The following is a 27,008-nucleotide window of genomic DNA, read 5'->3' as shown; positions in this document are numbered from 1 at the left end:
TTCAAAAGCCTTCAACTTAGTTTTTCACAGGAACACACATTTGATTAACAAATACTGGGTTGGCCAAAAAGTTCATTTGGCTTTTTGCATAACATCTTAATAATGTTTGGCCAACCCAGTACTTGGGTAAATCACATAAATTCAATAACAACTGCACCTGCCATAATCAAAGTTGTGTGGGGAGAGCACAACGAAGTCTTGGTGAGCATGAAACCAACTGGTGGGAGCAGAAGACACAGGCCTATTCCAGAGAAGGGGTTGAGGGCTGCAAGCTCTCAGTGTGCCCACGGGTATCAGCTGTCATGCTTTGCAGAGAGAATCTGTGCAGTGTGTTATCTGAAGCCAAGATCAATTCATATATGATTGTTCACAATAGAAATGTAGAAGGAGACCCAAAGCCAAGAGAAAATTTCAGAGACTCTAAAGACAAAAGTAGAAACCTCAAAATACACAGGGGTAGAGGTGGCATAAAAACACTGCAGCTAGAGGGCTGATGCTGTATCTATTACAGAGTTCCATGCATTACTTGCCATTTAAAAATGCAGGCTGAGAGTGACAGAACTTCCAGTCAATTATGGAACTGACAAATGCAGTTTGTTTTTTACCTGGAAATCTTCTGATTTTCTTTTTTATGGGAACACTTTGTTGTTTGATTTATTTTTTAAATATGCCCATGTTTGCTGGAAAAAGTTGACTATGTTCTTGCTTGAGAAAAGAATCAGGGTATGTTTATCCTCCAACTAAGCTTCCTGGATGAACGCCTGGAAGATGCTGTATGGAGGCAGTTGGCATCTCCCATAACGCTCTGCTTGGTACCTTGTCCTGAGTATCCAGGAGTGATAACCTTTGGAAATCTGTCTTTCAATCTGTCTACTATGGAATCCATTTTCTAAACATTATTCTCACCAAAATTGTTCCCTGCTTTAATCCTAAAGGTAATACCTTTTCAGATGGCTTTCTACCTAGATGAAGTTGTATTTGGAACTTTAAAAAGTCATGAGGTTGGACTGGGCTATTATTGAATATTATAAAGCTAACATTGGGTTTACCTTGCCTGTGAAAATGAGTTTTGAAGGAGAAAAATTTAGAAGTAATTAGAAATGCTTTATCAATCAGTGAAAGATAAGTGGCTTCAATTACATCTTTTACCCAAAACTTTAGAATCTAATTTTGAAAATTGTTGGAGTTTTGAAAGAACTTGACCAAGCAATAGACTACCAAATTATGATGTTTTACACATGGGATCTCAGCTATACTTTAGAGCAAAACTTGTCAAATTTTTTGAAGATTTAAAAGGTGTTGAAACATGGGAAATGGAACTAGCTGATTCCATTGGAATCAGTTGTGTCCACTTGAAAAATTAGCTCTAGTGTAGACAGTTCCACAGGAGAACAGTAAAGAAATGTCACCATTTGGGAAATGTCAAATTAGTTCATACTATAAACAATAACTTTTTTTTTCTGAAAAAGACCCGCCAGAAATTATTCTTGAAAGAAATTTAACTGATGCTACCAACTTCTGTGATAGCAAGCACCTTCCTCTACAAAAATTTAAAACACAGCTGAGGAAAGAATATAATGGTAATGATGAACCTCTGAAAATGCTACCAGTGAAAAAGGAATAGACTAATTAAAAATACTGAATGGAGCAAATAAACATGTATCCAATTATCTTTGACAACCAGGTACATTCTCTGAAAGAGAAAAATATAAACCTTTGTGGTAGATTGACTTACATGTGGCAAGAGATGGAGAGAGAAAGGGGTCCAGGTGGAGAAGGGAAAAAAATCTGGAGAGTATATCAGTTTGGGGAAAATATAATAAATCTTAGACTGACTTGAAGTAAGACAATATATCTAAGTAAAAATATAAAAAGTTAAATGCAAGTTATAAAAGATAAGTGGGACTTTGCTTGGAATCAAGAGCAAAGACATTTTAACAAACAAGTAATAGAAATAACAGATTACATTAATTTTATCAGGCAACTTTGCTGTTTCAAATGATATTACGTGCAAATAGACAAACTTTGGGTTTTACAGTTGTAGGGTTCATTTAAAGGAAGATAATACATTGCAAACTTTAAAGACCATGTGTCCTTTATTTCATAAATGTTTTAGTACCTAACAATTTACCCATTTTGCATTTAATAATAGCAGTAATAAATTAATGAACATGTATTGGGCATTTATTCCATTTTAAGGACTGAGCACTATTTAGTAGACATGAATTTTATTCTCACTTCATCTATGGGAATAACCTGTCCAAGATTTAAAAAGTTATACCTAGTTAAGACTAGACTCCGCTTCAGTCAACTGGGAAGGTAGTAGCATATTTACTTAGATACGGCTATTTCAAAATATTCACAGGAAGTTAAGATGCATTTATTTTTGCTTCGTGTTTCTGAGAACAGGAATTTATTTGACTATATAAATAACAGTAGGGCCATGAGAAACAAAGGTTCTCACTGCATCTAATCAAAAATAGCTCTTTATGAAAAAAGCCAATTATTTTCTAGCCCTCTGTTTTCAGCAGGGGAGTTTTCAAGTGTATACTTTTACTCATCTGTTTGTTTGCTTCTTTGTTTTCTGTCACATGTCTGTAACATTTTGGCAGAAGGCATTGTAAAAATTTGGGGTATTGCAGAATTGCTATGAGGCTGGAAATACATTGAAGTGAATTCTCATGTAGCATAGCTGCAGTATGAAAAGTTCAAAGAACTTACACAGTTATAACAAAACGAGAGTTTCTGACACTGATAGAAAACATTTTCCTCAGAGTGTCAGGTCGGGAGAAAAAACACACTTCAAAGTTTTAAGAAATAAATATTTCATAATATGTTTGCTTTTTTGCCTGGATTTAATGATAAATCATGTTACGGATATAAATGTTTCCATCACATTTCTGATCATCTGCTGAAAGATATAATACATGTACTTTCACCCCACAATCTTCTATAGAAATAGCTATTATTTTGTACCTCCAAAACTACAAGAATATAAAATATTCAATAAATTAGATTCATTTTTGTGCTTCGCTTAAAATGAAAGTGCATTTTACATATAATGGTAAACCATACCTTTATTGTTAAGGCAGATGAATTTCCCCAAGACTAATGCTATTTTAAGTTATTAAAAAGATTAAGGACAAAAATGTCTTTGACATCTGTAGTGAGTAACCAGAAAGAAAAATTATTAGAAAAATTATTTCTAGAGATTTAGAGTTATTACTTTCAGAGATTTAGAATTGAGTTACCCATATATATTTTGCCTTCAGTGTCACAGATATAGAGTTTAATCACTGTCTCTACATGATTTGAAGAATTATTTGAGTTTGACTTGACATTGCCTGCAAACAGGTGGGAACAAATCTGACTGAATTTGATAAATATGTGAAATGAACAGCATGAAATTCGTTAAGCACTGCTGCGGGCCATAGAAGTACTTAAATGGTGCAATGGAGAGAAAGAAGAACAGTAATCAGATAAACAGAGAGCTCTAATTAAAGATGTAAAGCAAGGGGAACACAGGGTCACAGGGAACACAGCGGCAGGGAAGATACTAAGTGTCTTCAGAAACAAACCTAAGGTTAAGGGATAGGAAAGTAGGTGAGTAACTGGTATCCCACTGCTATTGCTAATTAGCTAGTCATCCCCAAATGAAGTGGTGAAATAACCATTATGTTAAGTTCATAGATTGTGTGGGTCTGGAGTTTAGACGGCACAGAGCCAGATGATTTGTTTCTGGTGCACATTTGGGTTCCGAGAACATGCGACTTTTGGTTTGAAAACCAGGTAAATCCCAGGCACACCAGGACAAACAGTGTAGTAAAAGAACATGTGAGACTGGAGATTTTGCTGTTACCATGATTATAAAATAAAAGCTACCTCAATTAAAAAGTAGGGCAGAGAAGCTGCACTAGATTATCTGGCTGAGGGGAATACTACTGTCCTCCCCAATAGTGATATATTTTACAAGGCTTGAAAGAACCTATTGCTCTATAAAAGTACTACACAACAGTTTGTGTATGTTTAGTTAACAGGTTATTACATCCTCAAGTATGGATTAACAACTTCAAAACGTGCTAACATAAAGTAAGCTTAACACTAAGCTGGCCTGAGCAAACTGTTTCATTGAGATACAATACCGTAAAACTTACCCCTGTAAAATATACATTTCTGAGGTTTTCAATATGTTTAAACCAACTATCACCACTGCTGCCTAATTCCAGTTTATTTTCGTCACCCCCAAAGGTAACCTCATACTCATAAGCAGTCACTACCCATTTTACCCTCCCTCAAGTCTCTGGAAACTACTAATCCCCTTTCTGTCATCATAGATTTGCCTATTTGGGACACTTAAACTATATAATATGTGGGCTGTGCACCTGGTTTCTTTCACTTAACATGTTTTCACTGTTCATGTTGTAGCATGGATCAGTACTTTACTCATTTTTATGACTATTATCCCATTATATAGGTAGATGTCATTTTGTTTTTCCACTTATCCATGGATGAACATTCGGGTTTTTTTCAACTTTTTTGGCTCTTAGGAATAATGCTGCTATGAACATTCATGCACAAATTTTTATGTGGACATATGTTTTCAATTCTAAGAATGGAATTGTTAGGTCATATGGTAACTACGTTTTAGCTTCTTGAGGAACTGCCAAATTGTTTTTCAAAGTGGCTGCTCCATTTTACATTTCTACCAGCGCTGAATGAAGGTTCCAATTTCTCCACATTCTCACTAAAATTTGTTGTTGCACCCCTGTTGATCAAAGCCATCTTAGTGAGTATGAAATGATGCATCATTGTGGTTTTGATTTGAGTTTCTCTAATTACTAATGATGTTGAGTATCTTTTCATATGCTTATTGGCCATTTGGATATCTTCTTTGGAGAAATCTATTCAGTTCTTTTGCCCATTTTTAAATTGGGTTATTAATCTTTTCGTTGTTGAGTTATTTATATATTCTCAGTACTAGCCCCTTATCAGATAGATATATGATTCACCAATATTTTCTCTCATTGTGTTGGTTGTTATTTCACTTTCTTGATGGGGCCCTTTGAAACACAGACATTTTTCTATTTTAATTAAGTCCAATTTATCCATTACTTCTCTTTTCCTCACAATTTTGATGTTATATCCAAGAAACCATTGCCTAAACAAAAGTCACAGAATTTTATTCCGATATTTTCTAAGATTTTTATAATTTTAGCTCTTACATTTAAATCTTTGGTCCATTTTGAGTTAGTTTTGTAAGTGATGTGAGTTAGAGGCTCAATTTTCCATCTTTTGCATGTGGGTATCTAATTGTCACAGCATCATATATTGAAAAGTACTATTTTTTCCCATTGAATTATCTTGGCATCCTTGTTAAAATTCAGTTCATAGATGTAAGGATTTATACCTTGAGTTTTAATTCTATTCATTGATACATGTGCCTATCCTTATGCCAGTACTACACTGTCTTGATTGTTCCAGCTGTGTAGAAAGTTTTGAACTGGGAAGTGTGAGTCCTCCAACTTTGTTCTTTGTAAGATGTTTCTGGCTATTCTGGGTCCCTTTCATTTCCATGTACATTTTAGGATCTGCTTAACAATTTGTTCAAAAAAGAAAAATAAAAACAGCTGGGGTTTTGTTAGGGAATACATCAAATCTGTAGATTGATTTGGGGTGTTATTGCCACCTTTACAATATTAAATTGTTTCTAATCCATTGACATGGGGTGTCTTTCCATTTATTTAGGTCTTCAATTTTTTTCAACATATTTTATAAGTTTGTACAAGACTTGCACTTATTTTGATAAATTAATTGGTAAGTATTATTATTTTTGATATAAATAAATATTTTCTCATACAAAAACTTGTGATTGTTCATTGCTAGTGTATAGAAGGACAATAAATTTTTGTTTATTGATCTTATATCCTGCAACCTTAATAAACTCATATTAGCTCTAATAATTGTTTTCTTTTGGGGGGAGTTTCCTTTGGATTTATTGCCTTTGGATTTTTTATGTCATCTGTGAAAAGAGAGTTTTAATTTTTCAATATAGATGCTTTCCCCTACCCCCTATTTTTGTGCCCTAATACTCTACCTTAAAACTCCAGTATGATATTTAATAGAAGTGACATGGGTGGGCGTCCTCATTTTGTTTTTGGTTTTAAGGGGAAAGCTTTCAGCATTATACCATTATTTTGCAATAGTTGTAGAGAATTGATGTTGCTTTTCATTTAAAAATTTGGTAGAATTCACCAGCAAAGCCATCTGATATGTCTATTCAGACTTTCTGTTTCTTCCTGAGTCAGTTTCAGTAATTTTTGTCTTTTCTAGGAATTTGTCCATTTCATCTAGGTTATCAAATTTATTGGCAGGCAGTTGCTCATCATATTCCCTGATAATTCTTTTTATTTTTGTGACATTGGTAATAGTGATCTCTCCTCAAGTCCTGTTTTAGTCACTTGTCTTCTTTTTCCTTGCTGTGTCTAGCTAAAGGTTTTTCAATTTTGTTGATTCATCCAAAGAACCATTTTTTAGTTTTGTTGATTTTCTCCATTGTTTTTCTGTTCTGTATTTCATTTCTTTTGTCTCTAATCTTGATTATTCTTTCTTTCTGCTTTAGGTTTAGTTTGCTATTGTTTTCTGTTTTTTAAGGTAGAAAATGAAGTTATTGATTCCTGACTTCTTTTTTAATTTATAGCTGTAAATGTCTATGTTTCTTCTGAGTATTACTTTTAGATACATCTCATAATTTTTGGTATCCTGCTTTTATTTTCCTTCGTTTCTAAGTATTTTCCAATATCCCTTGTGATTTCTGTGTTGACATATTACTCATTAAGGAGTGTGTTAATTTTGATGTACAACTGACCTGTGGACAATGTGAGTTTGAACTGCACAAGTCCATTATACGTGGATTTCTTTCAATAGTAAATACTACAATATTACATGATCCAGAGTGGATTGAATCTGCAGATGTAGATAGAACCTAGGCTACAGGGGAATCTCAAATAGAGAGGACTGACTATAACGTGCATTTTTGTCTATGTGGAGGGTCAGTACCCCAATCCTCACATTGTTCAAAGGTCAACTGTATTTGTAAATTTCCTAATTTTCCTTTCATTATTAAATGTTAATTTCATTCCACTCTGTTAGAAAGCATATGTTGTATGACTTTAACCCTTGTAAATTAATCCAGATTTGCTTTATGGCCTAGGATATAGTTTATCCTGGATATGTTCCATCTGTACTTGGGCAAAATGTATATTCTATTTTTGTTGGGCTGAATATTCCATAGCTGTGAGCTAGGCTTACTTGATTTACAGTGTTGTTCAAGCTTTCTGTATCCTTGTTGATCTTCTGTGTAGTTGTTCTTTACTGAAAGTAAAAGAATATTGGTGTATCCAACTATTATTCTTGAATTATCTATTTCTTTCTTGTATCAATGTAAAATGTACTTCTTTGCCTCTAGTAACAGTTTTGGTTTTAAAGTCTATTTTGTCTGATATTACTTTATATGGGGTATCTCTTTTCTTTTATCTTCCATCTATTTGTGTCTTGGTCTAAAGTGTATCTATTGTGGGCAGCATAGTGTTTAATTATTTTTTAAATACATTCTACAAATCTCTGTTTTTATTAGTGTTTAATTCACTTACATTTAGTGTAATTACCAATAAAGTAGCATTTACATCTTCCATTTAGCTATTTGTATGCTATGTCTTTTTTGTTCCTCTGTTCCTCCATTACTGTCTTCTTTTGTGTTAGATATTTTCTAGTATACACTTTTCTATGTCATTATTATAAAAGTTGCATCTTTGTACATTATATGATCATCAATAACTACAGCTTAATGATTACTGCTTTAGGCAGCTGTATCTTAAATCTCCTAGGAGAGATTTATACACACCCATATGCATATATACACATATATATGTATATACTTGAATTTATCGTACTTGGAGATTGTTGAATTATTTGGATTAGGTAGATTAATGCTTTTTTTCAAGTACGGAAAATTTTGGGACATCATTTATTCAAATAGTATTTGTGCCCACTTTTCTCTCCTCTACTTCTGGGATATTCGTTATGTGTCTGTTGCTACACTTGATTGTTTCCCCAAGGATCTCTGAGTCTCTGTTCATTGTTCCTTTCTGTTCAGTTTCCAGATATTTGCCACTGATTGTTTTCATCAAATGCCCCTAGGAGAAAGCTGTTTGCAGTGAACCAGCTTTGAGTCAGGTCAAAAAAAGACAAGCCCTGTGTGCGTGTGTTTCTAGGAGCTGTCAGATGATCATAATGGTCTGCAGATGAGCCTTTTGGGTAGCTCCCATCCAGGTCTTCCCCAGCCCCTCCAGTGGCTACAAGGCTGCTGGTTTTCATGAGTACTGTAATTGCTGGGCTGTTGATGTCCAAGGCTACCTTTGAGCTGGTGTTTAGGAATGGGGCAAATTAAAATGTCACAGTGTTCATTGTTCAGCCACTTTTTCTTGAATAACTATTGCTAGATTACTGGAAGATTTTGGTTAATTTTCAGAATTGTGATAACATTGATTCTGAAAAAGTTTGTGGTGGTCTCATTGCTCTTATGGTGGAGTAGATTTTTGGAAGTCTTTATTCTGCCATTCCAGGTGACATTGTTGCACTGATCAATTTTAGCTTTTATTTATTTTTTTAAATGATGTACTTGGTACACAAATTTTGTGATATTTTAGGGTCAGCATTAACAGTATCAGCTCTCAGTTTCTGATTGAATTTTTTTTTTTTTTTTTTTTTTTTTTTTTTTTTTTTTTTTTTTTTTTTTTTTTTTTTTTTTGCCGTACGCGGGCCTCTCACCGTTGTGGCCTCTCCCGTTGCGGAGCACAGGCTCCAGACGCGCAGGCTCATCGGCCATGGCTCACGGGCCCGGCCGCTCCGCGGCATGTGGGATCCTCCCGGACCGGGGCACGAACCCGTGTCCCCTGCATCGGCAGGCAGACTCTCAACCACTGTGTCACCAGAGAAGCCCTCTGATTGAATTTTTAAATGCTACATAATGTAATTTTGGTTATTGAAAAGTTATATAAAGCAGTATATCCTATGAAACCTCTTTTAATGAAAAACGACAGTTTCAGTAACACTAACGGAAGCAAAGTTATTTCCTTTTATAGAAGCTGTAAGGATTACCTTTTCTTAAAAAAAAAAAAAGAAGTCATTGTAATTCTCCTTTTCGTTGTTGAAACCAGTGATAACAAAGGACAGTTTACATTTGCAGAAATGAGAAATATTCACTTTATGCTATTTTTTAGCAGACAGAAGTCATGTAAACTTTCATTACTGACTACGGATTTTTAACATTGGTAATAACAAGCATTTTATGAGCGCTGTTGCACTTGAAGTGTTTTTCATAAAGGTCTGGGGATTAAAAATGGAAAGATTGAGGCAGTTTCGGTATTTAATTTAAATGTATTTATGATGGTCTTATATCAAACATGGTTTACTCAGCACAGTGCTAAAGTTTGCTGCTTGTTTCAGAGGAAGAATTTACTCACAGTCCCAGATACAGTAAAAAATAGAGGAAAAAGAAAGCTCAGGAAGGATCTTAACAGCCTGGATGCAATGCAGGGACCGGAATCTAGTCTGACTATAGCCACAGTGCCTTATTTTCTGAGAAGTTTCTCCTTTCCGATACATATTGCTTCATCTCAGGAGTGAAAACAAAAGACAGAATCAGCTTAAAAAATTCTCCCATTTCATAACTTCTTTACAGTAGCAGAGGAAAGGGGTGAGAGGTTTTGGAGAAGGCCAGATAATGAAAAATGTACTCAACTTGAGTCAAAAGGTTGGAATTTGGCTCCTAGCCCTGCCCTAACTCTTTGTTTTTAAGAATCAGAGGTCTCAACTCTCAAAACTGGATAACAGTAATAAAATGGTGAACATGTGATGAAATGAGAATATATGACAAAGCTGGAATAGTTTATGCCTTTATAAATGGTATACGTTAGCTGTCCTTACGTCATCACAATTAACGTTCCCTCAAGGAAGCTTCTGTCCATTAACAGTGTGTTTCATTTTTTTCCCCAACTCTTCCCAACCCTCAGATGGTGATTATGTATTTCAGTTTGCACACACAGGAAATTCCCATTATAAGAAGAATTTAACACGTTAAAATGCCTGTCTTCATATATCCTAAAGTATTTACATTGCCACCCAAAGCTCAGATCAGAAAGTCTCTTATGTGCAGAATGGCACCTGTAGAATATTTTGGATGCTGCCAGGGTAATTGGAGTCTGCCTGAGAGTACTCAGGTGATGGGTCTTCACTATAAAGGACACATTCTCTTTCAGTGTGATCAGCTGCCCCTTTGTGGCTTGGTGGGAAGCAAGAGGATGTTGGGTAAGATCACAGTAACTTAATCTGTAGCCTTCTGTTAGGGACCTGACAGCTGAATAGATGTTTTCCTCAGTGGGAGACTGTTAACCTTTTACCAGAAGTCTGATTCTCGCTGAACCCAGTACAGTATTAATGGAGAGCCCAGGGGGAGGAGGTGAGGTGTATCTCAGGCCATGCTAGACTGCTGCTGTCCCAGTTAATGACCTCCCAGTTCATGTTAGACGTTTCCCTTTTCTGCCTCTTTCAGTTAAACAAAATTGGATTTGTTCGGGATATGATTGTAGAAAAATATTCAGAGTTTGGAAATGGGGGTTGGTGGACCAAACAAAGAAGTCTGTTCCACTTCAAAAAATTAATCTGTAGAAAACAGATAATAATTCCCATCATTAACTGAGAGAAATTTCTGAAAGTTTGAAGGCAAGATACTTGACAAAAAATATATTTAACATTTACATTAAGCTTATAACATTTAAAATTTGATTAGAGAGCTATGTAATATAAGGCCTTAATTCATTGTTTGCCTTTTTGAAAAAGTCTCATAAAATTGACATAAACGAACATTTGTTTTGCTTTTAAAAATGTCCATTGTTAAGTTCTAGCAACTTTCACCCTTAGATCTGAATTCCTCCTTGTGTCAGGTTTGTTTTTCTATTTCTCCCTCTCTTGTCTCTGCTGCTATTCATTGATCTCTTCCAAAGAGGCCAGGTGATGTGCTAGAAGCTAAGGATGCAATCGTGAGCAGCAAAACAGCCCCTAATCCTGTTGAATTTAATGCATGGGAGAGGGCTCAGGCATGAATCAATTGTATGATAAAAAGTAAAATTTCAGCTGTGACCATTGAGACCAAAGTTAGATGCAGCTTCTCCAAGAGCTGTTGACATAGATTGTTGACATAAGGTGGTGGTGGCTTTGTGATTCAGCCCTGCCAACTAGTGAGAATAATAGTATCATAGACCTTCCTCACACCCAACAGTGATGCTCTCTGTCAGACTGCAAGCTGTAGGAAGACAGGGATGATTTTTGTGCCACGCTATCCTAGGTACCATGTATCAACATAGTCACTTTTCTCCTCTTGGTGATGAAGAGATGTATGTTTAGGTGCCAAAATCAACATTTTCCTTTCATGTTGGCAATGTGATAGCTTGTGAAACTTTATTCATTATTACATTGGGAAACAATCCTTAATACCATTTCCCATTTATTTTATTTGGGGTTTTATATTTTGAAGTACTTTTAGAAGAACTGTACAGTTTTCTTAAATTTTGTATTGTGGGGTTAATAATAATTAGATGTCCCAGTTTCTTGTTAGAGGGCAGACATGGTTTTGATTTTTCAGCAGTGATTCCTCAGGTAGGTGACCATATGTATAATAATTTATAAAAAAGCATTCAATAAATAATTTATTATAAATTCTTGACACAGTCACTGGAACATGGCAATTTGTCTGCTGTTCCAAGAATATGGGAGAAAAAAATGTTAGCTTTTCCTAGATTTAACCTGAATTCCTTATTATAAGTTTGGTAAACTTCTTTTTTGTAATATTATTCAGATTTAGTTAAAGTGGTCATCGAGAAGGGCATTCTCTTTAAGAAGCGGAGAAAAATCAATGTAAAACGTTCAAAATGGGAAATGAGCTGCGATGCGAAACCACAGCAAGCTTTATCATCAAAGCGTCCGTACATTCTACTTGCCTGGGATGCTAATTAAAGATGGTAGCAAGGAAATACAAATGTTTCTGTATATTCACAACTGTTTAAGTGATGTTCCATTTATGCATATTATCTCTGGCCTCTTATTGACTACTCAAGTACTTGTTAAAAATTACTGCCTCCTTATTAATCATGTGCAAAACAGGGCACAGTATGCAGTTCTCCTTGTACAATATCTTTGGGTGGTTTAGTAGTATAACATGAGTACTCAACCTTGGAAAGCAACTTGGTTTTATTGAAGACGGTCATATAATAAATGTATTTCAAGAAACTTTCTTGGCACTGAGAAGCATTCATGACACCTAAAGACATCGTGTCTGTGTAATTGAACAATCTCATGTGGTTGACACACAGGAACACATAACCTAGGAGAAAATTTTCATGCCTTTTGATGAGACTATTATCTGATGGTGTTTCATGAAACTCTAAGAACAATCTAGCTTTTCACCCATTTGCAATATTCTCCCTTTTATATTTAATTTCAAGATATTTTTTCTATTTTAGTCAAAATTCTACTTAAAAATAATTTTGGTCTTTCCTCTGCATTGTAATGTTTCCTCTTCTGCACAATATGAGAAGAGATTAAAGCATTTTGAGACTTTTTTCTATTTAGTTTTTTTTTTTTTTTTGCAGTCACATGCAGTCTCACCTCAAGAGGGAGAAAAAGAAGTGAGAGGCAAAGCAGAGGTCTCTACAAATTCTTCAAGTTCATTTAAATTATGGTTCAGTTTGAAAAAAAATGATTTACATACAAGTTTTTAGGCATTTGTTGAGTAAAATGAAATATATCTGTAATCTGCTTAGTACATTATATTTATCAATATATCATACTTTTATTACTTGGTTGAAACACTATTAAGTTCACTCTCATTTCATGTTCTTAAATATTTATAGGATGTACTGCTTCCTATGCCAATCTGTGATTACATGTAAAAGGGAATTGCCTAATACTAGTCATTTAATAAGTTTAGACCTACGGACGAAGTAAATCCAAAAATACTATATTAGATTAGAAAATTCTCCTTTATTATGCTAGAATTAGAGAATTAAAATAAGACCTAAGCTTTAGTCTTTCTAGGTTATCATGACATATTTTAGTCTTTATACTTTAGTCTCTTTGAGTTATAAAGACATATCCTTGAATTATACTGTATTCTTGCATTATGTTATGCAGTGAGGAACTTATTTAGCACATCATAACAATCAAATACATTGCTGGACAAACAGTTGAAAGATATTTCATTTAATGGCATCACTTTTTGTAGATAAAATAAGGTTTTTTTAGACAAAAAGTTTGCATTTAACACTCCTAGTTTACTTCTTTGTCTTTTGGTGAGAATAGTTCTTAGGTTTCTTCTGGGAATCATTTTAAGTATAAGTCCTATTTGCAAATTACATAAAGGTCAGGTTAACATTAATTCATAATATAACTTTTTGAAAAATATTTTAAGGGGAGTAGTAGAAACTAGTGTTTGTAATCTTTGGGAAAACCATATTTTAAATGAGAATTGCAAAAATCAATCATTCTTGTGAGAAGTTTATAGACACTTGTACAGTTCTTAAGTAAATTCTGCAGTAGCATCTTATTTTTTTGCAAAAAAAATGCTTTCTCTGGTAGATGTCTTTGCAGTTGATGGTTTGTCAGGTTTACACATTAAAATCTTTTAAATTATTTTTATCAGTTACATTGACCGTTTCATAAATGAGTTCCATTTTACCAAGACATTACCAACTCTGAGCAATGCATAATTTCCCAAATTGCTTCCTACACATACTTAATAGATAATACATTTAACAGAAACAAGCCACTCTGGGAAGATAGTAAAGGAGCAGTATTGTAAGATATAAAGGAAAATCCTGTTTTGGAAATTGAGAGATGTCTTTTATTGATTTACCAAACACTTTTATAGCATCTTAACAGTATGAATACAATTAATATTTATAACAACTCTTTGAAGCCATTACCCTAATTTACTGAAGGGAAAGTTGAGTTAAGTTTGTTAACTTCTGTAACAAAGTTGACAGAAGTCCTACAGGTGGCAAGTGGCAGAAATGGTCCCCCTTGTGGTCTGTCTCCAAGGCCGTGCTCTGAGCCTTCTACCAGCTTCACCTTCCTTGTCAAGGCTGGGCTCCTGATTTACTGGTTGTGGGAGCTCGTGCACATTGTTTAGCCTCTCCACACTGTGGTTTACCTCAACTGTAGAATAGAGATCACTTCCCATGAAGTGTTTCCTGTGAAATGAAGTGATAGACGTTAAGTCACTTAGCAGGGTACCTGCCTTCTATTATTATATACTAATTAATTTTGTTCAATTACAAGTTAAATAGAAGTAAAATCTTTGAAATGTTGAAGTAGATTTGGCCGTAGTAAAACTTATTTTACTTAAGTTTTAGTAAAACTTAAAATTTATTTTTCAGGTACCAGTTTCTCTTTATTTCTAGATTAAAAATAAAACTGAGACAGCATTCCATAGGACTGATACCTAGTTGGCTACTTGCCAGCTATATGACTTGAAGCAAATTCTAAATCTCCCTGAGAAGGAAGCAGGATGATAAGAGTATACTAAACTTTCACTTTAAATATTGAGGTCAGAAGGTATTTTGGAAAAAATAGACAAAGTTATCATATAAATGGCGTTACATTTCCCACTCCATCTTTAACTTTAGGCTTTTCCCAAAAGGGACAAGAATAAATCCTGGAAACTCTACCAGTCCGTCTTAATGGTCTTCGTTAAATCTATTGCTGGATTTTTCTGTTTTAAATGTACAGATCAATATTGATTTCAATATTCAGACGAGAAATACATTTAAAAGCTTTTGAGCTCTTTGTAACAAACACCCTCTCCTGCCTGTGTCACTGTACAGTGTTGGATGGGAGGCTCTTTAATTGGGTTTGTTCCATTAGCCCCTTTAATTCTGTTTGTAGTAGTTAAAACTAATAGTAAAAAATGTAAAAGCTGCTTTGACCTGCACTTGTTAACTAGAGGGAATTCCAAACTGAGATTTAAAGCCCTGTGTTGTATAAAGCTTCTGTCCAGTGAAAAATCCTCAATTACCTTAAGAGCTTGCCTTTCTCTGCATTTACATTTACAGGGCTTTCTCCTTTTACAAAACCTGAGTTTCTATACTCGCACGATGGTTCAAGCAATTATTTATGACGGCACTACCTCATACTCCTTTTCTCCTCAGCAAAGTTGCCTCTATGTCAGGACCCACGTAGTGTGAGCCATGGAACTTCTTACCCTTTCTTTGCTTTAATCAATAAAATGCGTCCCTTTGCCAGTCACACTTCTTTTTCTCCTTGAATTAGATGCAGTATCCTTTTACCCTGCGTATAGGGAAAAACAAAAGCCAAACTGCATTCCAGGATTCGGTTTCTATGTCAGTGTATAGAATATATCTTTTTTCTTGAAATTTAGTACTGACATACTAACTTTTACACGGCTTGATCACGATAAGATTATCAACCAAGTGCAATTACAGACATACGTCTTCAGAAAATAGGTTAATCAACTGGTTTTAACAATGGGGTGTTCATCATTCAATATGAATTCTACCAGTATGGAAAGACAGTATCATGCAAAATACCCAACATAGCACTTCTCTCTCAGTGTTGAGCTGTTATTTATTTGGAAGCTATTTTTGTCAGGAAGTTACCAATCTCTCATTTTGTGATTAAGCTACTCAGAGGCCAACACATTAATTTTTTTGGTGACATGAGTAGTATTTGAAGATAAAGTTAAAATTCTCAATTCTATATATTTGGAAATTCTATGGCTTTTGGATAATAAAAGTCTACTAATATTGTTAAAATATATTTCTTGGTAGTATATTTCTTTAGGAATTGCAAATGATGAGGGCAATTTCCTAAGATACTTGATAGACATTTTTCAATGCTCCATTTAAAATATTGTAACAGAATATTACAGCTGAGTATCAACCTTCAAGTATTCACATTCATAACTAGCAAAAGTAGACATGTCAATTTTGTTCGTTGTGGCTTTTGGTAAAATTATCACTGAGTAACACATCCTTATCCTCTTAAAAAAAGGCTAACTTTTTGAAATCCCTGGTCTACATTGTCTAGTTTCCTACTTTTCTTCTTTTCTTGTATTAAAGTATATAACAGGCTTTGGAGGAGGGGTAAAAGCATTGCAGGGAAAATAAAACCAAGAATCTAAAAGTTTTATGGAAGTTCTAACCTTTGCTGGGTGTATGATATACTATTAGGGCCTGGATAGTTACCAAGCTGATCTGAATACTTGTAACATCTCCATCCCCTCCAAGTGTTGAGCCACGTTCTCAAAAGGGAAATTCATTAGATGTCTAACTCCCTGAAGAAACCTAGGAAAAGGCCAGAAATTTACAGAGGGCTATAAGGACAGTAGAATTGTGTGGCTGAAAGCCATGCTTGGATTCCAGAGGCTGTGAAGTTGGATAGCTACCTGATATTCATTATAACATCTAATGCTTAGAAAACTTTGAGATTCAAATGGGGTTGAATCAGTAGAAAATAATTAACTCAAAAAGGTAAATGTTGATTTACTCAAGGCATTTCTTTACAGAAGTCAAGGTAAAAATAAACTGCAAAGATTAGGATCGGAACAGATTCTAAATATCAGATTCCTTTTTTCTCTCTACTTTGGGATACTATTTACCACTTAGTATAAGCTAGAAGTACCACTGCAGAGATAACTATTGAAATCTCTCAAGTAAAGATTGTTGAATGAATAATAAGTCTTGAATCCCTCGCCTGCCCCCCAAAAATCAGTGATCCTTAAGTAAATCGTGAGCAATGTTGAGGTGATTTTTTACCATTCCTATCATCTCTCTTGTCCTCCTAGTACCTTGTCTTGAAGAAATGAATGCCTTCCCTAATGCTACAGATTTCACCCAACTGGTGCTTAACCAACCTTATTTTCTCTCTATCTGGGCATTCTCAGCTGTGGCTTTAGTGTACTCGCTTTCTTAGTTACTACTAATGAGACTGCTTTTAGTTTGATCATGTTTACGTTTAATTTTATTTTTGTTCAATCTTCTCCCAGTTTCATTGGTGGGGGAACAAAGGTTAAAGAATAATGAACCACAAACGTGTGAGAATTGCAGTGTGTTAAAATCACACAACGAAAATCAATATATTAGTTTTCAAATGATACAAGTATATTCAGTGTTCATTAGTTATCTTGGTCACCTGCTTTGCCACCTGTCCTTTTCCTGGTAAATATCCACTCCCTTTCAATTAAAAGTACTACAAATCTTCAAGATAAAGGTGTTATAGATATCCTATCTCTATTCTTTCCTGAGAATCTGTCTAAAATCATAAGCTAAGTAATCTTTTACAAACTGCTTCCTACCTGTATACAATCTCATGATGTGATTCATGAATAATAATTTTAAAAAAACCCACCTTAGTATATATTGCTTCCTGTTGCCTTCAGGAGAACTGATCCACAAATTGACCTGCCTTACACTCACTCATACACACACACACACACACACACACACACACACATACACGCACACACACACATTTTAAGATTTACTCTAGCCGTATATGGACTACATTCTGCTATCCTTGGGTCTTTTTAAACCTCTTCAAATTCGTTACACTTTGTCTCAACATAGGTTATATAGTTTTTCTTTTTGCTCTTGGGTAAATGTGAGTTGTTAGAAATGTACTGGTTAAAAAACTTCTCATTAATTAATTTTTTTAAAAAGTGGTATTTTTCTTCTGATGAAAAGAAAAATTTGTATCTTTTTCCTTTGTCACACAATTAACAATTTCTGTATAGTGATTAAACGAGTGTAGCTCAAAACAAAATTATGAAGCAAAAGTGAAATAGTTATGCTATTCAGAGCCAATTGTTATAACCTAAATATAGATGTTTTAGAAGTTCTAGGTATGTTTTATGTTTATACACATATGTATATATGCAGAAGTAATTGGGTTTTTTGGTGTTGCACGCGTACTGGATTAAGCAGTCTACATGCTGTATTTCACTAGAAACATTGTTCAGTCTTTTATGCACTTTGTGTGTTAATATTCTCCAAAGAGCCCAGCTGCACTATTCAACGGAAAAATCACTTCCGTCCAGTCAGTTTAGTAGTGAGGATGAGGATAATTTCTCTCTGGAGGATTCTTTCCACTTGACTAATAGAGCCTCACATCACAACTCGAGTTTCAGGAAAGCATCCCTACTCACCTACGCTAAGCGGATGACTGATAAGATAACGTAGACTTAGCGGCAGAAGAAAAAGAGTGAGGACACCCACTCCCCAACCATAATGCGTGCACTACATGAAAACGAAGGATTTATTAGGATGAAAATCTGAAAGATGACGCCAGGGCAGTGGTGGCCCCTCACTGTCACGCACAGAGTAAACTGGAACATCTTGATGCCTGGACTCTAAAGCCAGGTAGCTTAGGCTTTTTATTCTTCAAGACATTTCCCTTTCTTCTTTTTATTATCATAACATAATTTTTTTTTTTTTTTGCGGTACGTGGGCCTCTCACTGCTGTGGCCTCTCCTGCTGCGGAGCACAGGCTCCGGACGCGCAGGCTCAGCGGCCATGGCTCACGGGCCCAGCCGCTCCACGGCATGTGGGATCTTCCCGGACCGGGGCACGAACCCGCATCCCCTGCATTGGCAGGCGGACTCTCAACCACTGCGCCACCATAACATAAAATTTTAGACCAGTTTCTGAGATTGAGTGAGATGGAGAAAGTGTAGAAATGCAAATATTTATACTCTGATTAAGGATTCATGATAAAATGCTCAGAAAAGGAAAAATTTAGCTCATCTTTTCAGAGATCAACAGCAGCCCCCTCAGCCCCTTGACTGAATATGATTTTTGTGCCTGTCAACTTCGGCTGTGTGATTTGTATGTATTTACCTGTCCTCTTGTTTTTTGTCTGTCTTTCCCCACAAGAATGGTGTCCCTCAAGGACAGGAATGTGGTCCTTTCTGTTCACTGCTGTATGTGTAGCAACTAAAATAGCCCCTGCACTCTGCAGGCACTCAGAGAAATGCTTGTTGAATGGATGAGTCAGCCTCAAGACTGTCTTTGAAACAAAAGGAGCTGTGAGTGGGGGATCTCAGAAGAAATGGAACAAAAATGCAGACCCTCCTTTTCACAGAGCTTTGTCATCTTGCAGAAATGTTGTGACCAGATCTTTAGAAATATCTGGGGTGAATTATATCTACAGTGAGATGTTTTCCAAAGACAAAGGTATAATAAGATATAAAAATTCATGCCGGGCTTCCCTGGTGGTGCAGTGGTTGAGAGTCCGCCTGCCGATGCAGGGGACACGGGTTCGTGCCCCGGTCCGGGAAGATCCCACATGCCATGGAGCGGCTGGGCCCGTGAGCCATGGCCACTGAGCCTGCGCGTCCGGAGCCTGTGCTCTGCAACAGGAGAGGCCACAACAGTGAGAGGCCCGCGTACAGCAAAAAAAAAAAAAAAAAATTCATGCCTCTGCCTTATTTTTTGTGTGTGCAGTTGAGGAAAGTTGACTATAGTGTATAATTATAATTATAGTGTATAATTCTTGCTTATTTCCATTTCCACATACGCATCCATGGGGCACATTAACTTAAAGAGAATTTCATGCTTGGGAAAAGTATCTGAATTTAGAAGGAGCTATAACAGAGCTGAGTTCTTTATGATTCAGTGTCTCCTTTTATGTCAAACTGTAGGGCAAAGGTTAACGTGGTATATTTAGGAAGAAAGAAAGAAATGCTGAAATTTGCTGCCGCTCTTCTAAGACAGTTACAATTTCAGGAAGGATTAGTGGGAATTTGAGTGCCAATTAATGATATGAGTCGCTTTTAAAAAGCATTCTCTGAACAATGCTTGATCTTAGTTAGAACACTTGAACCTTATTTTATATGCTGAGGAAAAGGCAATATTGAAGGGGCTATGTGTTAGGTATTTAGCATTTAAAACTTTTAAACTAATTAACCTAAAGGTGTCCAGTAGTTTTTTACTGTCTTTAAATACATAGTTTAGAATATATTTATGTCAAAACACTATTTTATTTACTTTAGCCTAGAAAAGTAACATAGTTTTGAGACAGTATTGCTGAGAGAGAGCAAATGCCCATGTATAACCTTTTCATCTACTCACCAAAATTGGTTTGGCAAAATCAACAGAACTTTATTTTTCAACTGGCACTGGCTCTCCTGAATGTTTACCAAATGCACTTCATTTCTTAATGAGATTCTTTTGGGCTTGCTGTTTAGGTGCCACAGCGTAGAGCCATGCAGCTAGGGTTGAACAGTGTTTGATTCTGTCCAAAGAGCCAGTTAAGACAATTTAGTCATCAGAATTTTTGGCCTACGTTAGTTGCTAATGCCCATCTGAAATCGTGTAGTAACTGCACATTTTAAAATTTACTTTTCTATAAGGCACTTGCTTTAAAATGTAATTGGGAGTTCTGCCTTTATCCTTCTACAACAGCAAAAATATTGAGAAACTGTCTGGCCTAAACGTATGTTCAGGTTGAATTTGACATAATCCAAGGCAGATGGTGATCTGTGTTATTTTGGTAGAGTTTACATCTTTAGCGTTCTTTAATATTTACTGGTTGATTCAAAATTTAATCACAATGAAATTATTAATGTTAGACACATTTTAAATGTGGTGGATCCCATTATATTTCCCCATATCATAATTTATTTCTTTTTTTTTTAATGACTTAAAAAAAATTTATTTATTTATTTGTGGCTGCGTTTGGTCTTCGTTGCTGTGCGTGGGCTTTCTCTAGTTGCAGCAAGCGGGAGCTACTCTTCACTGCGGTGCGCGGGCTTCTCCTTGTGGTGGCTTCTCTCGTTGCGGAGCACGGGCTCTAGCCATGTGGGCTTCAGTAGTTGTAGCGCACAGGCTCAGTAGTTGTGGCTCGCAGGCTCTAGAGTGCAGACTCAGTAGTAGTGGCTTGCGGGCTCTAGAGCGCAGGCTCAGTAGTTGTGGCACACGGGCTTAGTTGCTCCGCAGCATGTGGGATCTTCCTGGACCAGGGCTCGAACCCTTGTCCCCTGTCTTGGAAGGTGGATTCTTAACCACTGCACCACCAGGGAAGCCCCATAATTTATTTCTTAACCTTATTACCTCACTCTGTGTGTTTGGGCAAATCAATTTTCTGAATCTTAGTTTCCTCTTTTATAAAAAGATGTAGACTGACTTGGGACACTTAGAGGTCAAAGACATAGGTCTTGAGTATCAGATGCAGGTTTAATCATGTTTGTTTTCCTACACAGAGATTCAAAAAATTTTGAACCAACACTCAAAAATCATGAGATGTCAGGTCAAAAATCCCAATCCCCAAGTTCATTTGAAAAATTGGAAGAGCTCCACACTCAAAGCCAACATTCCCTCTTGGCCATAGTTGTGTAGGGCTGCTCATCGGCTCCTCTGTAGTTGCCCACGGTTCCCATGATGTCTACTTGCATCCTTCTCCTGACACTGAAATTAAAAACTGTTTCCATTCCATTGTGCTTACAAAGTTTCTTTTTAAAAGATATATAATATTCTTCTGTACAAGTGTTTCTAACAAAAGCAAATTTATAAAAGTTAAACCAAGAAGGGGAGTGTTTCAGGAAAATTGAACATATTATTTAGTGGAACTGAAGCATATTCTTATGTATTTAAAATGCAAACCAAGTACATCTGTGTTAAAAGACTGCAATTAAGGCACCATTTTTAAACAAACCACAGTCATAGTGATGAACCACATGAAGAAATGACATGTCATGAAAAACAATGAACTGAAAGGAAAAGTTTTAAGAGGGTTTATTTTTTAATGTAAGTAAGCACTTCTAGTCTGAAAAGCAGTTACATCATGAATGAAAACAATTTTCTTATCAGTACTTTTGAAAAGTGGTTAGTTTGGAGATGCTCTTATCATATGAAGAAAAAAAAGTATGTACAGAAATAGAACAAATGTTGGCAAATACAAGACTAACTGACATAACTGTTGCCCAGAAGCTTGAAAATATAAAGCATGGGTGAGCACACCCATTTCACATTAAGAAAACAAAAACAAAAAAACAAAAACAAAAAACTGATTTGTGTTGTTTTCACCTGTTGATGGCATGCATTTGTACTGCATTATCAGTGGGATTGTGATGTGATTCAGAACTTGTGGACATGAGGTTCATTACTGGGATGCACTCATAACATGATTTTGTGTATGAGTGTGTGTATATGTGTGCATGCGTGTTGGATCGTTCTGGAAATGTTTAAAATAAAATTGCCAAGGAAAATGACTGAAGGCAATGTTTCAAAGATGATCAGTTACTTTTGAACTTAATATAACTCTTAAATACCATTTAGAAATATTTGGCAATGACACACTACTTACCCTCATTCAATTCATCATTCACCTTGATGTGCTTTAACTAAGAATTTTAAATGGAACTCTTGTTGTTCAGGAAGATTAAGCTTGTCATCTGCATATGTTTCCTTGGCTTCAACCATTGTCTACTGAACTGCCTGAAAGTTAGTTGATTTGTCATTTGATACTGAACATACTATTTAAGATGTAAAATTCCATGAGTTTCTATCACCTTAAGTAAAAATCCATCTCAACTCACAAGTAAAGATGGAATCGATGAAAGTCTCTTTGTTTTTATTGTTCATCATCTAAGCACCTTATAAAATGCTATGTAAAGATAGTAATAGTATATGATTTGCTTGCCCAGTTTCTTGTGAAATTATGCCTTTCAGAAACCCCTTTGTTAAAGATTAACCTGGCTCATACAGCTTGTCAGAAATCACCTTCTGGAACTTAACAGGATTGTCTAAATGACTTTCCTAAAATTTTTTTTTTAAAAAAAGAAGAAAAATACAGTTTCAGACTTAAAACTGATGACAGTGACCTCGCAGTGTTCAATCATATAATACGGTTAGGTGAGTCAAGAGCTAGAATTAGAAATTTTACCATGGTGCAATGCAGTTCCAAACATTAAAGGCAGCATTGTTGAAATGTCTGACTCTTAGAGAAAACTTTGTAGTAGCTATTCTAAGTATAAAAGCTGTGATGTAAAAATTCTGTGTATGGAAGTACCTTAGTTTTATGGAAATATCTGTTTTCTGGTAGGAAACTGGATAAATACTGCTGCTATTAAGAGGTTGAAAGCCAAGGTTCATACACTGTGAAAGCACAGTACAATGTAAAGCGTAAGACCCGAGCTTGATAATAGGTGCAGAAGAGAGGGTTTCAGGCTTACTTTACAAATCAAAGGAAAGAATAGTGATGGAAGGTATGTTTTGTTTTTTGAGATCGATTTCAAATTTAAAATATATTTGCCAGTAACATACTTGTTTTTGTTGCAGTATAATTACAACACATTTCAGTACATACAAAGTTTGGATACTTTGTGACAGATGACTTTTTTAAACAATCAATCTATTACACTCATTTATGCCATATGCCCCTCACCTCTCCATCTGACTCTAGATCTAAAGTTAAATCAATTGATAACTCCCAAGCTAATGATGAAGACTTGGAGAGATTGTATTTAACTCACCCTGAGCATAATGATATATCTCTTAGATCTAGGGACGCTTAGAAATGGGCTTTTATGGTTCTACCAGAAACTAATTAATTTGGTTTTGTTCTATATATCTTTAATTTTTTATGTTTCATCAAGGTGATATAGACATTATATTATACACTATACTAAACCTATAGTCTAAGAGAAAGGTACATAAAAGATAAGGGCCTTTGCAAAAATATCCTATATAAGGCATTGACTTTCCACGAAAATTTTCATTTACTCATTCTGAATGCCTTTGCTTACTTGGGAAGAGATGCAAGTAGCCACGTGAAAATAGAGGTTATGAAGTCATACTGCTTACAATTATTTTAAGGAGTCTGACATAATATTTCCCATGTGCAGAAATAATTTAATATTCAGTTAGAGTTTTCTGAATATATAGAGCACATTTGCATGACATTCATTTAATTAAAATATTTAGTTTCCTTGAATGACTTTGTATAACCTGACTTCAACAGATAATTGCCAATTCTGTGCATCCTTTTATAAAACTGCCTCCTAAATATAATTAATTAGTAAGCTTTGAAAAACTCCCACATCTCAAGGATGTTTTTTAAAAAGGCAAAGTATAACTATTTCAAATCTCAGTTTATATTAAATCAAACTGTTCCCCACTCCATGCAAAAAGAACTAGCTTGCTTGAAAAACTGAAGAAACACAAAATGTAGTCAGATGGTAAACACTTCAACGATGGCCTTTATGCTGAATGATCTGTTGTGCCATTTAGGGTCGTGATCCCTTATTTCATTCTTAGATAAGATGTCCATTGCTCCTGTATCTGGAAGGATCTACTGAGAGGCAGATCCTATCCAAATACAGCTCTGCAGAAATAGAAATGTACAATGCCGTGGTTCTTGGCAGTGAACGGCTGATGCATTGCTCCAGCAATATAGACACACCATTCCCATAAAACTTGTAACATTATAGTTCAGGGACTATTTAACCTTTAATACAAATCATTTTTATTGTCCCAGTAGAACTCAAAACATTTTATTCTTTATTTCTCTCTGACACTGTGTACCAACTGCAATGTTATTCTGTTAGAAAGAAAAGACATGTTAAATCTCATCCATGTGCAGTACATCTGAAAAGTCCTTAAGGAATGCACGTGTCTTCACCAAATACAGCAACAGGAAGACTCAAAATTGTCCCTGATGTCAGATTATTTATTAAATGAAATTATCTCTGACTTTCCCCTTTCTCTTATTTTCAAGATCACTTAGAGTTTATTTTCTCCTCTTTACACATTGTCAGTGATGTGCCTTCCAGTAATTCTAATAGAACATTCTACAATATTGAATAGGAAAAAATATGAGGATAAAATATACTGTTGCCAGTATGTTTATTTTTCATATTGTTGATTTGTTATTGTTTACTGCTGGGTTTATCTGGCAGAACTCATCAGAAAAAAAAAACAGAACCAATTTATTTCTAATTTAAAAAGTCTTTTGCTGGCATGGACTTAAGCTCACTTACATTAAAAATATACCTTCTGTGGAAATTTGTTCTCCATCTTTTCCCAATTTGTTTGCCTTGAAGTCATGTTCCTTATTCTTTTCTTCCTTACAGCTTGCCAAAGACAAAATTTTCAGTGAGTATAATGCAGGGAAAATGGGGAAACAAAAGGAAATACAGTATAACAGAATGAAGTGCTTTAAATTCCAGTGGGAAAATAAAAATGATTTGTGTTAAAGCTTAAGTAGTCTCTAAACCATAATGTTACAAGTTTTATAGGAATGATGTCTCTATATTCTTGTGCAGTGCATCATCAGTCCACAGCCAAATACCACTGACATTGTATATTTTTTATCTCTGCAGAACAATATTTGGATACCACTTACTTCTGAGGCAGTTCTTTTGGAAATTATAAGTATATTTCCGGGGATCAAAAGAATGCACATCAAAATGAAAGATGAAGTGTGGAATCTGAATTTACAGCTGCTTTATGCAATCTGGAAGGAGTGCAGGATTTCTCATTTTAGTTCACTTCTCAAAGCTTTGTAGATAGAAGCTTAAAATGATATATTTGATTTTTTTTAATATTCTTCTCTTCTCTGGCTGTGTAAATGATGGCAATCAATCAGATTTTCTTTGTTCAAGGAGAACCATGAAATTACAATATGAAATTTTTCCACATGTAATTCTATACAGTGGGCAGTGACTGGCAGCTTAACTGTGTCTCACTGTGGCAAGAGTATGATGTTATTTTTGGATAAATGTTTTATGTAAGAAAAGATAACTAACAAAAAGTTAATTTCTTAAGACTTTTTCAAAATAGTTTTGAAAGATACAAAGGTATAATTTGAATCCATTATTTGACATTAATAGAAACTAATATAATTATTTAATGAAGCTATTAAGATGTATTAAAACATTCCCAATAGCAAAAACAGAAATCTGAAGCAAAAATAACCTATTTCATGCTAGTTTGTAATATACAAGCAGTTTTAGGATAATATTGTTGCTTATTCCAAAAGTGATATTTAGTTATAAAATGGTTTTAAATACTGACAAAATAATACTATTTTTTTTTTTTTTTTTGCTGTACGCGGGCCTCTCACTGTTGTGGCCTCTCCCGTTGCGGAGCACAGGCTCAGGACGCGCAGGCTCAGCGGCCATGGCTCACGGGCCCAGCCGCTCCGCGGCATGTGGGATCTTCCTGGGCCGGGGCACGGACCCACGTCCGCTGCATCGGCAGGCAGACTCTCAACCACTGCGCCACCAGGGAAGCCCAGTAATACTATTATTAAAAAATAAACACCAAGGGTAAGGTAGATTATAACCAAACTCTGATGCATTTTCTGGCATTTAGAAGGAAAAGCTGACTAGGGTCACTGGAGGTTTGGCAAATATACTGTTTCTATGAAATCATCCTAAGCATATTCTGGATTTGCCTGAAGATTCAAAAATGAATTCAGTCCTAAATTGTAAATGTATTATATTTAATATAATTTTCCCTTTAAAGTTGGCTATTACACTGAAAACCTTTATCCTCAAAACAAATACAATATAAAACTTAATGTGATCAGATATTGTATAGATCTTGGACATTTTTCTCCCCTGATATAAGCAGTTTTCTTTCTGGATCATATGATGAAAAGTCTATGTCAAAGATAAGGTAAAATATAAAAATAAAGTGATATGTTGTTTAGGGACCTTTACAGAAACAATATTCTTGGAACTTTTTCTGCTATTAACTAATCAAAATTTCCTTGCACACAAAAACACCTATTTCAGGGCTTCCCTGGCGGCACAGTGGTTGAGAGTCCGCCTGCCGATGCGGGGGACGCGGGTTCGTGCCCCGGTCCGGGAAGATCCCACGTGCCGCGGAGCGGCTGGGCCCGTGAGCCGTGGCCGCTGAGCCTGCGCGTCCGGAGCC

This window comes from Lipotes vexillifer, unplaced genomic scaffold (assembly GCF_000442215.2).
Source record: "Lipotes vexillifer unplaced genomic scaffold, Lipotes_vexillifer_v1.1 scaffold344, whole genome shotgun sequence".
NCBI classification, from domain to species: domain Eukaryota; kingdom Metazoa; phylum Chordata; class Mammalia; order Artiodactyla; family Lipotidae; genus Lipotes; species Lipotes vexillifer.
This window is presented reverse-complemented; position numbering follows the sequence as displayed.